We start from the raw sequence: 15,416 nt of genomic DNA on the forward strand, positions 1-15,416 counted from the left end.
TCACTCAAAAATGGTGCCAAGATGTTGCAAAGGATCCCCTGAAAGGTTTTTCGGTGGAAAAAGATGGGTTTTTATCATCGGAAACAGAATTAGCCCTCGACGTCTGAACAACTTTTTTTGAAAAAATCCCTAAGCCGCGCGGTCACAATTTCAGCAAAAATCTGACGTTCTGCAATTCACTCAAAAATGTTGCCCAGCTCCTGCACACGATCCCCTCAAAGGTTTTTCGGTGGAAAAAAATGGGTTTTTATCATCGGAAACAGAATTAGCCCTCAAGGTCTGAACAAATTTTTTTGAAAAAATGCCTAAGCCGCGCGGTCACAATTTCAGCAAAAATCTGACGTTCTGCAATTCACTCAAAAATGGGGCCCAGCTCCTGCATACGATCCCCTCAAAGGTTTTTCGGTGGAAAAAAATGGGTTTTTATCATCGGAAACAGAATTAGCCCTCAACGTGTGAACAAATTTTTTTGAAAAAATCCCTAAGCCGCGCGGTCACAATTTCAGCAAAAATCTGACGTTCTGCAATTCACTCAAAAATAGTGCCAAACTGTTGCAAACAATCCCCTGAAAGCTTCTTCGGTGGAAAAAGATGGGTTTTTATCATCGGAAACAGAATTAGCCTTCGACGTCTGAACAACTTTTTTTGAAAAAATCCATAAGGCGCGCGGTCAGAATTTCAGCAAAAATCTGACGTTCTGCAATTCACTCAAAAATGGTGCCAAGCTGCTGCAAACAATCCCCTGAAAGGTTTTTCGGTGGAAAAAGATGGGTTTTTATCATCGGAAACAAGATTAGCCCTCGACGTCTGAACTACTTTTTTTGAAAAAATCCCTAAGCCGCGCGGTCACAATTTCAGCAAAAATCTGACGTTCTGCAATTCACTCAAAAATGGTGCCAAGCTGTTCCAAACAATCCCCTGAAGGGTTTTTCGGTGGAAAAAGATGGGTTTTTATCATCGGAAACAGAATTAGCCCTCGACGTCTGAACAACTTTTTTTGAAAAAATCCCTAAGCCGTGCGGTCACAATTTCAGCAAAAATCTGACGTTCTGCAATTCACTCAAAAATGGTGCCAAGCTGTTACAAACGATCCCCTGAAAGGTTTTTCGGTGGGAAAAGATGCGTTTTTATCATCGGAAACAGAATTAGCCCTCGACGTCTGAACAACTTTTTTTGAAAAAATCCCTAAGCCGCGCGGTCACAATTTCAGCAAAAATCTGACGTTCTGCAATTCACTAAAAAATGGTGCCAAGCTGTTGCAAACGATCCCCTCAAATGTTTTTCGGTGGAAAAAGATGGGTTTTTATCATCAGAAACAGAATTAGCCCTCGACGTCTGAACAACTTTTTTTGAAAAAATCCGTAAGCCGCGAGGTCACAATTTCAGCAAAAATCTGACGTTCTGCAATTCACTCAAAAATGGTGCCAAGCTGTTGCAAACAATCCCCTGAAAGGTTTTTCGGCAGAAAAAGATGGGTTTTTATCATCGGAAACAGAATTAGCCCTCGACGTCTGAACAACTTTTTTTGGAAAAATCCCTAAGCCGCGCGGTCAGAATTTCAGCAAAAATCTGACGTTCTGCTATTCACTCAAAAATGGTGCCAAGATGTTGCAAACGATCCCCTGAAAGGTTTTTCGGTGGAAAAAAATGGGTTTTTATCATCGGAAACAGAATTAGCCCTCGACGTCTGAACAACTTTTTTTGAAAAAATCCCTAAGCCGCGCGGTCACAATTTCAGCAAAAATCTGACGTTCTGCAATTCACTCAAAAATGGTGCCCAGCTCCTGCACACGATCCCCTCAAAGGTTTTTCGGTGGAAAAAAATGGGTTTTTATCATCGGAAACAGAATTAGCCCTCGACGTCTGAACAACTTTTTTTGAAAAAATGCCTAAGCCTCGCGGTCACAATTTCAGCAAAAATCTGACGTTCTGCAATTCACTCAAAAATGGGGCCCAGCTCCTGCATACGATCCCCTCAAAGGTTTTTCGGTGGAAAAAAATGGGTTTTTATCATCGGAAACAGAATTAGCCCTCAACGTCTGAACAAATTTTTTTGAAAAAATGCCTAAGCCTCGCGGTCACAATTTCAGCAAAAATCTGACGTTCTGCAATTCACTCAAAAATGGGGCCCAGCTCCTGCATACGATCCCCTCAAAGGTTTTTCGGTGGAAAAAAATGGGTTTTTATCATCGGAAACAGAATTAGCCCTCAACGTCTGAACAAATTTTTTTGAAAAAATCCCTAAGCCGCGCGGTCACAATTTCAGCAAAAATCTGACGTTCTGCAATTCACTCAAAAATAGTGCCAAACTGTTGCAAACAATCCCCTGAAAGCTTCTTCGGTGGAAAAAGATGGGTTTTTATCATCGGAAGCAAAATTAGCCTTCGACGTCTGAACAACTTTTTTTGAAAAAATCCCTAAGCCGCGCGGTCACAATTTCAGCAAAAATCTGACGTTCTGCAATTCACTCAAAAATAGTGCCAAACTGTTGCAAACAATCCCCTGAAAGCTTCTTCGGTGGAAAAAGATGGGTTTTTATCATCGGAAACAGAATTAGCCTTCGACGTCTGAACAACTTTTTTTGAAAAAATCCCTAAGGCGCGCGGTCAGAATTTCAGCAAAAATCTGACGTTCTGCAATTCACTCAAAAATGGTGCCAAGCTGTTGCAAACGATCCCCTGAAAGGTTTTTCGGTGGAAAAAGATGGGTTTTTATCATCGGAAACAGAATTACCCCTTGACGTCTGAACAACTTTTTTTGAAAAAATCCCTAAGCCGCGCGGTCACAATTTCAGCAAAAATCTGACGTTCTGCAATTCACTCAAAAATGGTCCCAACATGTTGCAAACGATCCCCTGAAAGGTTTTTCGGTGGAAAAAGATGCGTTTTTATCATCGGAAACAGAATTAGCCCTCGACGTCTGAACAACTTTTTTTGAAAAAATCCGTAAGCCGCGAGGTCACAATTTCAGCAAAAATCTGACGTTCTGCAATTCACTCAAAAATGGTGCCAAGCTGTTGCAAACAATCCCCTGAAAGGTTTTTTGTTGGAAAAAAATGGGTTTTTATCATCGGAAACAGAATTAGCCCTCAACGTCTGAACAAATTTTTTTGAAAAAATGCCTAAGCCTCGCGGTCACAATTTCAGCAAAAATCTGACGTTCTGCAATTCACTCAAAAATGGGGCCCAGCTCCTGCATACGATCCCCTCAAAGGTTTTTCGGTGGAAAAAAATGGGTTTTTATCATCGGAAACAGAATTAGCCCTCAACGTCTGAACAAATTTTTTTGAAAAAATCCCTAAGCCGCGCGGTCACAATTTCAGCAAAAATCTGACGTTCTGCAATTCACTCAAAAATAGTGCCAAACTGTTGCAAACAATCCCCTGAAAGCTTCTTCGGTGGAAAAAGATGGGTTTTTATCATCGGAAGCAAAATTAGCCTTCGACGTCTGAACAACTTTTTTTGAAAAAATCCCTAAGCCGCGCGGTCACAATTTCAGCAAAAATCTGACGTTCTGCAATTCACTCAAAAATAGTGCCAAACTGTTGCAAACAATCCCCTGAAAGCTTCTTCGGTGGAAAAAGATGGGTTTTTATCATCGGAAACAGAATTAGCCTTCGACGTCTGAACAACTTTTTTTGAAAAAATCCCTAAGGCGCGCGGTCAGAATTTCAGCAAAAATCTGACGTTCTGCAATTCACTCAAAAATGGTGCCAAGCTGTTGCAAACGATCCCCTGAAAGGTTTTTCGGTGGAAAAAGATGGGTTTTTATCATCGGAAACAGAATTACCCCTTGACGTCTGAACAACTTTTTTTGAAAAAATCCCTAAGCCGCGCGGTCACAATTTCAGCAAAAATCTGACGTTCTGCAATTCACTCAAAAATGGTCCCAACATGTTGCAAACGATCCCCTGAAAGGTTTTTCGGTGGAAAAAGATGCGTTTTTATCATCGGAAACAGAATTAGCCCTCGACGTCTGAACAACTTTTTTTGAAAAAATCCGTAAGCCGCGAGGTCACAATTTCAGCAAAAATCTGACGTTCTGCAATTCACTCAAAAATGGTGCCAAGCTGTTGCAAACAATCCCCTGAAAGGTTTTTCGGCGGAAAAAGATGGGTTTTTATCATCGGAAACAGAATTAGCCCTCGACGTCTAAACAACTTTTTTTGAAAAAATCCCTAAGCCGCGCGGTCACAATTTCAGCAAAAATCTGACGTTCTGCTATTCACTCAAAAATGGTGCCAAGATGTTGCAAAGGATCCCCTGAAAGGTTTTTCGGTGGAAAAAGATGGGTTTTTATCATCGGAAACAGAATTAGCCCTCGACGTCTGAACAACTTTTTTTGAAAAAATCCCTAAGCCGCGCGGTCACAATTTCAGCAAAAATCTGACGTTCTGCAATTCACTCAAAAATGGTGCCCAGCTCCTGCACACGATCCCCTCAAAGGTTTTTCGGTGGAAAAAAATGGGTTTTTATCATCGGAAACAGAATTAGCCCTCAAGGTCTGAACAAATTTTTTTGAAAAAATACCTAAGCCGCGCGGTCACAATTTCAGCAAAAATCTGACGTTCTGCAATTCACTCAAAAATGGGGCCCAGCTCCTGCATACGATCCCCTCAAAGGTTTTTCGGTGGAAAAAAATGGGTTTTTATCATCGGAAACAGAATTAGCCCTCAACGTCTGAACAAATTTTTTTGAAAAAATCCCTAAGCCGCGCGGTCACAATTTCAGCAAAAATCTGACGTTCTGCAATTCACTCAAAAATAGTGCCAAACTGTTGCAAACAATCCCCTGAAAGCTTCTTCGGTGGAAAAAGATGGGTTTTTATCATCGGAAACAGAATTAGCCTTCGACGTCTGAACTACTTTTTTTGAAAAAATCCATAAGGCGCGCGGTCAGAATTTCAGCAAAAATCTGACGTTCTGCAATTCACTCAAAAATGGTGCCAAGCTGTTGCAAACGATCCCCTGAAAGGTTTTTCGGTGGAAAAAGATGGGTTTTTATCATCGGAAACAGAATTACCCCTTGACGTCTGAACAACTTTTTTTGAAAAAATCCCTAAGCCGCGCGGTCACAATTTCAGCAAAAATCTGACGTTCTGCAATTCACTCAAAAATGGTGCCAAGCTGCTGCAAACAATCCCCTGAAAGGTTTTTCGGTGGAAAAAGATGGGTTTTTATCATCGGAAACAAGATTAGCCCTCGACGTCTGAACTACTTTTTTTGAAAAAATCCCTAAGCCGCGCGGTCAGAATTTCAGCAAAAATCTGACGTTCTGCTATTCACTCAAAAATGGTGCCAAGATGTTGCAAAGGATCCCCTGAAAGGTTTTTCGGTGGAAAAAGATGGGTTTTTATCATCGGAAACAGAATTAGCCCTCGACGTCTGAACAACTTTTTTTGAAAAAATCCCTAAGCCGCGCGGTCACAATTTCAGCAAAAATCTGACGTTCTGCAATTCACTCAAAAATGGTGCCCAGCTCCTGCACACGATCCCCTCAAAGGTTTTTCGGTGGAAAAAAATGGGTTTTTATCATCGGAAACAGAATTAGCCCTCAAGGTCTGAACAAATTTTTTTGAAAAAATCCCTAAGCCGCGCGGTCACAATTTCAGCAAAAATCTGACGTTCTGCAATTCACTCAAAAATGGTGCCAAGCTGCTGCAAACAATCCCCTGAAAGGTTTTTCGGTGGAAAAAGATGGGTTTTTATCATCGGAAACAAGATTAGCCCTCGACGTCTGAACTACTTTTTTTGAAAAAATCCCTAAGCCGCGCGGTCAGAATTTCAGCAAAAATCTGACGTTCTGCTATTCACTCAAAAATGGTGCCAAGATGTTGCAAAGGATCCCCTGAAAGGTTTTTCGGTGGAAAAAGATGGGTTTTTATCATCGGAAACAGAATTAGCCCTCGACGTCTGAACAACTTTTTTTGAAAAAATCCCTAAGCCGCGCGGTCACAATTTCAGCAAAAATCTGACGTTCTGCAATTCACTCAAAAATGGTGCCCAGCTCCTGCACACGATCCCCTCAAAGGTTTTTCGGTGGAAAAAAATGGGTTTTTATCATCGGAAACAGAATTAGCCCTCAAGGTCTGAACAAATTTTTTTGAAAAAATGCCTAAGCCGCGCGCGCGGTCACAATTTCAGCAAAAATCTGACGTTCTGCAATTCACTCAAAAATGGGGCCCAGCTCCTGCATACGATCCCCTCAAAGGTTTTTCGGTGGAAAAAAATGGGTTTTTATCATCGGAAACAGAATTAGCCCTCAACGTCTGAACAAATTTTTTTGAAAAAATCCCTAAGCCGCGCGGTCACAATTTCAGCAAAAATCTGACGTTCTGCAATTCACTCAAAAATAGTGCCAAACTGTTGCAAACAATCCCCTGAAAGCTTATTCGGTGGAAAAAGATGGGTTTTTATCATCGGAAACAGAATTAGCCTTCGACGTCTGAACAACTTTTTTTGAAAAAATCCATAAGGCGCGCGGTCAGAATTTCAGCAAAAATCTGACGTTCTGCAATTCACTCAAAAATGGTGCCAAGCTGTTGCAAACGATCCCCTGAAAGGTTTTTCGGTGGAAAAAGATGGGTTTTTATCATCGGAAACAGAATTACCCCTTGACGTCTGAACAACTTTTTTTGAAAAAATCCCTAAGCCGCGCGGTCACAATTTCAGCAAAAATCTGACGTTCTGCAATTCACTCAAAAATGGTGCCAAGCTGCTGCAAACAATCCCCTGAAAGGTTTTTCGGTGGAAAAAGATGGGTTTTTATCATCGGAAACAAGATTAGCCCTCGACGTCTGAACTACTTTTTTTGAAAAAATCCCTAAGCCGCGCGGTCACAATTTCAGCAAAAATCTGACGTTCTGCAATTCACTCAAAAATGGTGCCAAGCTGCTGCAAACAATCCCCTGAAAGGTTTTTCGGTGGAAAAAGATGGGTTTTTATCATCGGAAACAAGATTAGCCCTCGACGTCTGAACTACTTTTTTTGAAAAAATCCCTAAGCCGCGCGGTCACAATTTCAGCAAAAATCTGACGTTCTGCAATTCACTCAAAAATGGTGCCAAGCTGTTCCAAACAATCCCCTGAAGGGTTTTTCGGTGGAAAAAGATGGGTTTTTATCATCGGAAACAGAATTAGCCCTCGACGTCTGAACAACTTTTTTTGAAAAAATCCCTAAGCCGCGCGGTCACAATTTCAGCAAAAATCTGACGTTCTGCAATTCACTCAAAAATGCTGCCCAGCTCCTGCACACGATCCCCTCAAATGTTTTTCGGTGGAAAAAGATGGGTTTTTATCATCAGAAACAGAATTAGCCCTCGACGTCTGAACAACTTTTTTTGAAAAAATCCGTAAGCCGCGAGGTCAAAATTTCAGCAAAAATCTGACGTTCTGCAATTCACTCAAAAATGGTGCCAAGCTGTTCCAAACAATCCCCTGAAAGGTTTTTCGGCAGAAAAAGATGGGTTTTTATCATCGGAAACAGAATTAGCCCTCGACATCTGAACAACTTTTTTTGGAAAAATCCCTAAGCCGCGCGGTCAGAATTTCAGCAAAAATCTGACGTTCTGCTATTCACTCAAAAATGGTGCCAAGATGTTGCAAACGATCCCCTGAAAGGTTTTTCGGTGGAAAAAAATGGGTTTTTATCATCGGAAACAGAATTAGCCCTCGACGTCTGAACAACTTTTTTTGAAAAAATCCCTAAGCCGCGCGGTCACAATTTCAGCAAAAATCTGACGTTCTGCAATTCACTCAAAAATGGTGCCAAGCTGTTGCAAACGATCCCCTGAAAGGTTTTTCGGTGGAAAAAGATGGGTTTTTATCATCGGAAACAGAATTAGCCCTCGACGTCTGAACAACTTTTTTTGAAAAAATCCCTAAGCCGCGCGGTCACAATTTCAGCAAAAATCTGACGTTCTGCAATTCACTCAAAAATAGTGCCAAACTGTTGCAAACAATCCCCTGAAAGCTTCTTCGGTGGAAAAAGATGGGTTTTTATCATCGGAAACAGAATTAGCCTTCGACGTCTGAACAACTTTTTTTGAAAAAATCCCTAAGCCGCGCGGTCAGAATTTCAGCAAAAATCTGACGTTCTGCAATTCACTCAAAAATGGTGCCAAGCTGTTGCAAACAATCCCCTGAAAGGTTTTTCGGCGGAAAAAGATGGGTTTTTATCATCGGAAACAGAATTAGCCCTCGACGTCTGAACAACTTTTTTTGAAAAAATCCCTAAGCCGCGCGGTCAGAATTTCAGCAAAAATCTGACGTTCTGCTATTCACTCAAAAATGGTGCCAAGATGTTGCAAAGGATCCCCTGAAAGGTTTTTCGGTGGAAAAAGATGGGTTTTTATCATCGGAAACAGAATTAGCCCTCGACGTCTGAACAACTTTTTTTGAAAAAATCCCTAAGCCGCGCGGTCACAATTTCAGCAAAAATCTGACGTTCTGCAATTCACTCAAAAATGGTGCCCAGCTCCTGCACACGATCCCCTCAAAGGTTTTTCGGTGGAAAAAAATGGGTTTTAATCATCGGAAACAGAATTAGCCCTCAAGGTCTGAACAAATTTTTTTGAAAAAATGCCTAAGCCGCGCGGTTACAATTTCAGCAAAAATCTGACGTTCTGCAATTCACTCAAAAATGGTGCCAAGCAGCTGCAAACAATCCCCTGAAAGGTTTTTCGGTGGAAAAAGATGGGTTTTTATCATCGGAAACAAGATTAGCCCTCGACGTCTGAACTACTTTTTTTGAAAAAATCCCTAAGCCGCGCGGTCACAATTTCAGCAAAAATCTGACGTTCTGCAATTCACTCAAAAATGGTGCCAAGATGTTCCAAACAATACCCTGAAGGGTTTTTCGGTGGAAAAAGATGGGTTTTTATCATCGGAAACAGAATTAGCCCTCGACGTCTGAACAACTTTTTTTGAAAAAATCCCTAAGCCGAGCGGTCACAATTTCAGCAAAAATCTGACGTTCTGCAATTCACTCAAAAATGGTGCCAAGCTGTTCCAAACAATCCCCTGAAGGGTTTTTCGGTGGAAAAAGATGGGTTTTTATCATCAGAAACAGAATTAGCCCTCGACGTCTGAACAACTTTTTTTGAAAAAATCCCTAAGCCGCGCGGTCACAATTTCAGCAAAAATCTGACGTTCTGCAATTCACTCAAAAATAGTGCCAAACTGTTGCAAACAATCCCCTGAAAGCTTCTTCGGTGGAAAAAGATGGGTTTTTATCATCGGAAACAGAATTAGCCTTCGACGTCTGAACAACTTTTTTTGAAAAAATCCCTAAGCCGCGCGGTCAGAATTTCAGCAAAAATCTGACGTTCTGCAATTCACTCAAAAATGGTGCCAAGCTGTTGCAAACAATCCCCTGAAAGGTTTTTCGGCGGAAAAAGATGGGTTTTTATCATCGGAAACAGAATTAGCCCTCGACGTCTGAACAACTTTTTTTGAAAAAATCCCTAAGCCGCGCGGTCAGAATTTCAGCAAAAATCTGACGTTCTGCTATTCACTCAAAAATGGTGCCAAGATGTTGCAAAGGATCCCCTGAAAGGTTTTTCGGTGGAAAAAGATGGGTTTTTATCATCGGAAACAGAATTAGCCCTCGACGTCTGAACAACTTTTTTTGAAAAAATCCCTAAGCCGCGCGGTCACAATTTCAGCAAAAATCTGACGTTCTGCAATTCACTCAAAAATGGTGCCCAGCTCCTGCACACGATCCCCTCAAAGGTTTTTCGGTGGAAAAAAATGGGTTTTTATCATCGGAAACAGAATTAGCCCTCAAGGTCTGAACAAATTTTTTTGAAAAAATGCCTAAGCCGCGCGGTCACAATTTCAGCAAAAATCTGACGTTCTGCAATTCACTCAAAAATGGTGCCAAGCAGCTGCAAACAATCCCCTGAAAGGTTTTTCGGTGGAAAAAGATGGGTTTTTATCATCGGAAACAAGATTAGCCCTCGACGTCTGAACTACTTTTTTTGAAAAAATCCCTAAGCCGCGCGGTCACAATTTCAGCAAAAATCTGACGTTCTGCAATTCACTCAAAAATGGTGCCAAGCTGTTCCAAACAATCCCCTGAAGGGTTTTTCGGTGGAAAAAGATGGGTTTTTATCATCGGAAACAGAATTAGCCCTCGACGTCTGAACAACTTTTTTTGAAAAAATCCCTAAGCCGAGCGGTCACAATTTCAGCAAAAATCTGACGTTCTGCAATTCACTCAAAAATGGTGCCAAGCTGTTACAAACGATCCCCTGAAAGGTTTTTCGGTGGGAAAAGATGCGTTTTTATCATCGGAAACAGAATTAGCCCTCGACGTCTGAACAACTTTTTTTGAAAAAATCCCTAAGCCGCGCGGTCACAATTTCAGCAAAAATCTGACGTTCTGCAATTCACTCAAAAATGCTGCCCAGCTCCTGCACACGATCCCCTCAAATGTTTTTCGGTGGAAAAAGATGGGTTTTTATCATCAGAAACAGAATTAGCCCTCGACGTCTGAACAAGTTTTTTTGAAAAAATCCGTAAGCCGCGAGGTCACAATTTCAGCAAAAATCTGACGTTCTGCAATTCACTCAAAAATGGTGCCAAGCTGTTGCAAACAATCCCCTGAAAGGTTTTTCGGCAGAAAAAGATGGGTTTTTATCATCGGAAACAGAATTAGCCCTCGACGTCTGAACAACTTTTTTTGGAAAAATCCCTAAGCCGCGCGGTCAGAATTTCAGCAAAAATCTGACGTTCTGCTATTCACTCAAAAATGGTGCCAAGATGTTGCAAACGATCCCCTGAAAGTTTTTCGGTGGAAAAAATGGGTTTTTATCATCGGAAACAGAATTAGCCCTCAACGTCTGAACAAATTTTTTTGAAAAAATGCCTAAGCCGCGCGGTCACAATTTCAGCAAAAATCTGACGTTCTGCAATTCACTCAAAAATGGTGCCAAGATGTTGCAAACGATCCCCTGAAAGGTTTTTCGGTAGAAAAAGTTGGGTTTTTATCATCGGAAACAGAATTAGCCCTCGACGTCTGAACAACTTTTTTTGAAAAAATCCCTAAGCCGCGCGGTCACAATTTCAGCAAAAATCTGACGTTCTGCAATTCACTCAAAAATGGTGCCAAGCTGTTGCAAACGATCCCCTGAAAGGTTTTTCGGTGGAAAAAGATGGGTTTTTATCATCGGAAACAGAATTAGCCCTCGACGTCTGAACAACTTTTTTTGAAAAAATCCCTAAGCCGCGCGGTCACAATTTCAGCAAAAATCTGACGTTCTGCAATTCACTCAAAAATAGTGCCAAACTGTTGCAAACAATCCCCTGAAAGCTTCTTCGGTGGAAAAAGATGGGTTTTTATCATCGGAAACAGAATTAGCCTTCGACGTCTGAACAACTTTTTTTGAAAAAATCCCTAAGCCGCGCGGTCAGAATTTCAGCAAAAATCTGACGTTCTGCAATTCACTCAAAAATGGTGCCAAGCTGTTGCAAACAATCCCCTGAAAGGTTTTTCGGCGGAAAAAGATGGGTTTTTATCATCGGAAACAGAATTAGCCCTCGACGTCTGAACAACTTTTTTTGAAAAAATCCCTAAGCCGCGCGGTCAGAATTTCAGCAAAAATCTGACGTTCTGCTATTCACTCAAAAATGGTGCCAAGATGTTGCAAAGGATCCCCTGAAAGGTTTTTCGGTGGAAAAAGATGGGTTTTTATCATCGGAAACAGAATTAGCCCTCGACGTCTGAACAACTTTTTTTCAAAAAATCCCTAAGCCGCGCGGTCACAATTTCAGCAAAAATCTGACGTTCTGCAATTCACTCAAAAATGGTGCCCAGCTCCTGCACACGATCCCCTCAAAGGTTTTTCGGTGGAAAAAAATGGGTTTTTATCATCGGAAACAGAATTAGCCCTCAAGGTCTGAACAATTTTTTTTGAAAAAATGCCTAAGCCGCGCGGTCACAATTTCAGCAAAAATCTGACGTTCTGCAATTCACTCAAAAATGGGGCCCAGCTCCTGCATACGATCCCCTCAAAGGTTTTTCGGTGGAAAAAAATGGGTTTTTATCATCGGAAACAGAATTAGCCCTCAACGTCTGAACAAATTTTTTTGAAAAAATCCCTAAGCCGCGCGGTCACAATTTCAGCAAAAATCTGACGTTCTGCAATTCACTCAAAAATAGTGCCAAACTGTTGCAAACAATCCCCTGAAAGCTTCTTCGGTGGAAAAAGATGGGTTTTTATCATCGGAAACAGAATTAGCCTTCGACGTCTGAACAACTTTTTTTGAAAAAATCCATAAGGCGCGCGGTCAGAATTTCAGCAAAAATCTGACGTTCTGCAATTCACTCAAAAATGGTGCCAAGCTGTTGCAAACGATCCCCTGAAAGGTTTTTCGGTGGAAAAAGATGGGTTTTTATCATCGGAAACAGAATTACCCCTTGACGTCTGAACAACTTTTTTTGAAAAAATCCCTAAGCCGCGCGGTCACAATTTCAGCAAAAATCTGACGTTCTGCAATTCACTCAAAAATGGTGCCAAGCTGCTGCAAACAATCCCCTGAAAGGTTTTTCGGTGGAAAAAGATGGGTTTTTATCATCGGAAACAAGATTAGCCCTCGACGTCTGAACTACTTTTTTTGAAAAAATCCCTAAGCCGCGCGGTCACAATTTCAGCAAAAATCTGACGTTCTGCAATTCACTCAAAAATGGTGCCAAGCTGTTCCAAACAATCCCCTGAAGGGTTTTTCGGTGGAAAAAGATGGGTTTTTATCATCGGAAACAGAATTAGCCCTCGACGTCTGAACAACTTTTTTTGAAAAAATCCCTAAGCCGCGCGGTCACAATTTCAGCAAAAATCTGACGTTCTGCAATTCACTCAAAAATGGTGCCAAGCTGTTACAAACGATCCCCTGAAAGGTTTTTCGGTGGGAAAAGATCCGTTTTTATCATCGGAAACAGAATTAGCCCTCGACGTCTGAACAACTTTTTTTGAAAAAATCCCTAAGCCGCGCGGTCACAATTTCAGCAAAAATCTGACGTTCTGCAATTCACTCAAAAATGGTGCCAAGCTGTTGCAAACGATCCCCTCAAATGTTTTTCGGTGGAAAAAGATGGGTTTTTATCATCAGAAACAGAATTAGCCCTCGACGTCTGAACAACTTTTTTTGAAAAAATCCGTAAGCCGCGAGGTCACAATTTCAGCAAAAATCTGACGTTCTGCAATTCACTCAAAAATGGTGCCAAGCTGTTGCAAACAATCCCCTGAAAGGTTTTTCGGCAGAAAAAGATGGGTTTTTATCATCGGAAACAGAATTAGCCCTCGACGTCTGAACAACTTTTTTTGGAAAAATCCCTAAGCCGCGCGGTCAGAATTTCAGCAAAAATCTGACGTTCTGCTATTCACTCAAAAATGGTGCCAAGATGTTGCAAACGATCCCCTGAAAGGTTTTTCGGTGGAAAAAAATGGGTTTTTATCATCGGAAACAGAATTAGCCCTCAACGTCTGAACAAATTTTTTTGAAAAAATGCCTAAGCCGCGCGGTCACAATTTCAGCAAAAATCTGACGTTCTGCAATTCACTCAAAAATGGTGCCCAGCTCCTGCACACGATCCCCTCAAAGGTTTTTCGGTGGAAAAAAATGGGTTTTTATCATCGGAAACAGAATTAGCCCTCAACGTCTGAACAAATTTTTTTGAAAAAATGCCTAAGCCGCGCGGTCACAATTTCAGCAAAAATCTGACGTTCTGCAATTCACTCAAAAATGGTGCCAAGATGTTGCAAACGATCCCCTGAAAGGTTTTTCGGTAGAAAAAGATGGGTTTTTATCATCGGAAACAGAATTAGCCCTCGACGTCTGAACAACTTTTTTTGAAAAAATCCCTAAGCCGCGCGGTCACAATTTCAGCAAAAATCTGACGTTCTGCTATTCACTCAAAAATGGTGCCAAGATGTTGCAAAGGATCCCCTGAAAGGTTTTTCGGTGGAAAAAGATGGGTTTTTATCATCGGAAACAGAATTAGCCCTCGACGTCTGAACAACTTTTTTTGAAAAAATCCCTAAGCCGCGCGGTCACAATTTCAGCAAAAATCTGACGTTCTGCAATTCACTCAAAAATAGTGCCCAGCTCCTGCACACGATCCCCTCAAAGGTTTTTCGGTGGAAAAAAATGGGTTTTTATCATCGGAAACAGAATTAGCCCTCAAGGTCTGAACAAATTTTTTTGAAAAAATGCCTAAGCCGCGCGGTCACAATTTCAGCAAAAATCTGACGTTCTGCAATTCACTCAAAAATGGGGCCCAGCTCCTGCATACGATCCCCTCAAAGGTTTTTCGGTGGAAAAAAATGGGTTTTTATCATCGGAAACAGAATTAGCCCTCAACGTCTGAACAAATTTTTTTGAAAAAATCCCTAAGCCGCGCGGTCACAATTTCAGCAAAAATCTGACGTTCTGCAATTCACTCAAAAATAGTGCCAAACTGTTGCAAACAATCCCCTGAAAGCTTCTTCGGTGGAAAAAGATGGGTTTTTATCATCGGAAACAGAATTAGCCTTCGACGTCTGAACAACTTTTTTTGAAAAAATCCATAAGGCGCGCGGTCAGAATTTCAGCAAAAATCTGACGTTCTGCAATTCACTCAAAAATGGTGCCAAGCTGTTCCAAACAATCCCCTGAAGGGTTTCTCGGTGGAAAAAGATGGGTTTTTATCATCGGAAACAGAATTAGCCCTCGACGTCTGAACAACTTTTTTTGAAAAAATCCCTAAGGCGCGCGGTCAGAATTTCAGCAAAAATCTGACGTTCTGCAATTCACTCAAAAATGGTGCCAAGCTGTTACAAACGATCCCCTGAAAGGTTTTTCGGTGGGAAAAGATGGGTTTTTATCATCGGAAACAGAATTACCCCTTGACGTCTGAACAACTTTTTTTGAAAAAATCCCTAAGCCGCGCGGTCACAATTTCAGCAAAAATCTGACGTTCTGCAATTCACTCAAAAATGGTGCCAAGCTGCTGCAAACAATCCCCTGAAAGGTTTTTCGGTGGAAAAAGATGGGTTTTTATCATCGGAAACAAGATTAGCCCTCGACGTCTGAACTACTTTTTTTGAAAAAATCCCTAAGCCGCGCGGTCACAATTTCAGCAAAAATCTGACGTTCTGCAATTCACTCAAAAATGGTGCCAAGCTGTTCCAAACAATCCCCTGAAGGGTTTTTCGGTGGAAAAAGATGGGTTTTTATCATCGGAAACAGAATTAGCCCTCGACGTCTGAACAACTTTTTTTGAAAAAATCCCTAAGCCGCGCGGTCACAATTTCAGCAAAAATCTGACGTTCTGCAATTCACTCAAAAATGGTGCCAAGCTGTTACAAACGATCCCCTGAAAGGTTTTTCGGTGGGAAAAGATCCGTTTTTATCATCGGAAACAGAATTAGCCCTCGACG

Source organism: Podarcis filfolensis (assembly GCF_964270895.1).
Source record: "Podarcis filfolensis genome assembly, chromosome: 6".
NCBI lineage: Eukaryota > Metazoa > Chordata > Lepidosauria > Squamata > Lacertidae > Podarcis > Podarcis filfolensis.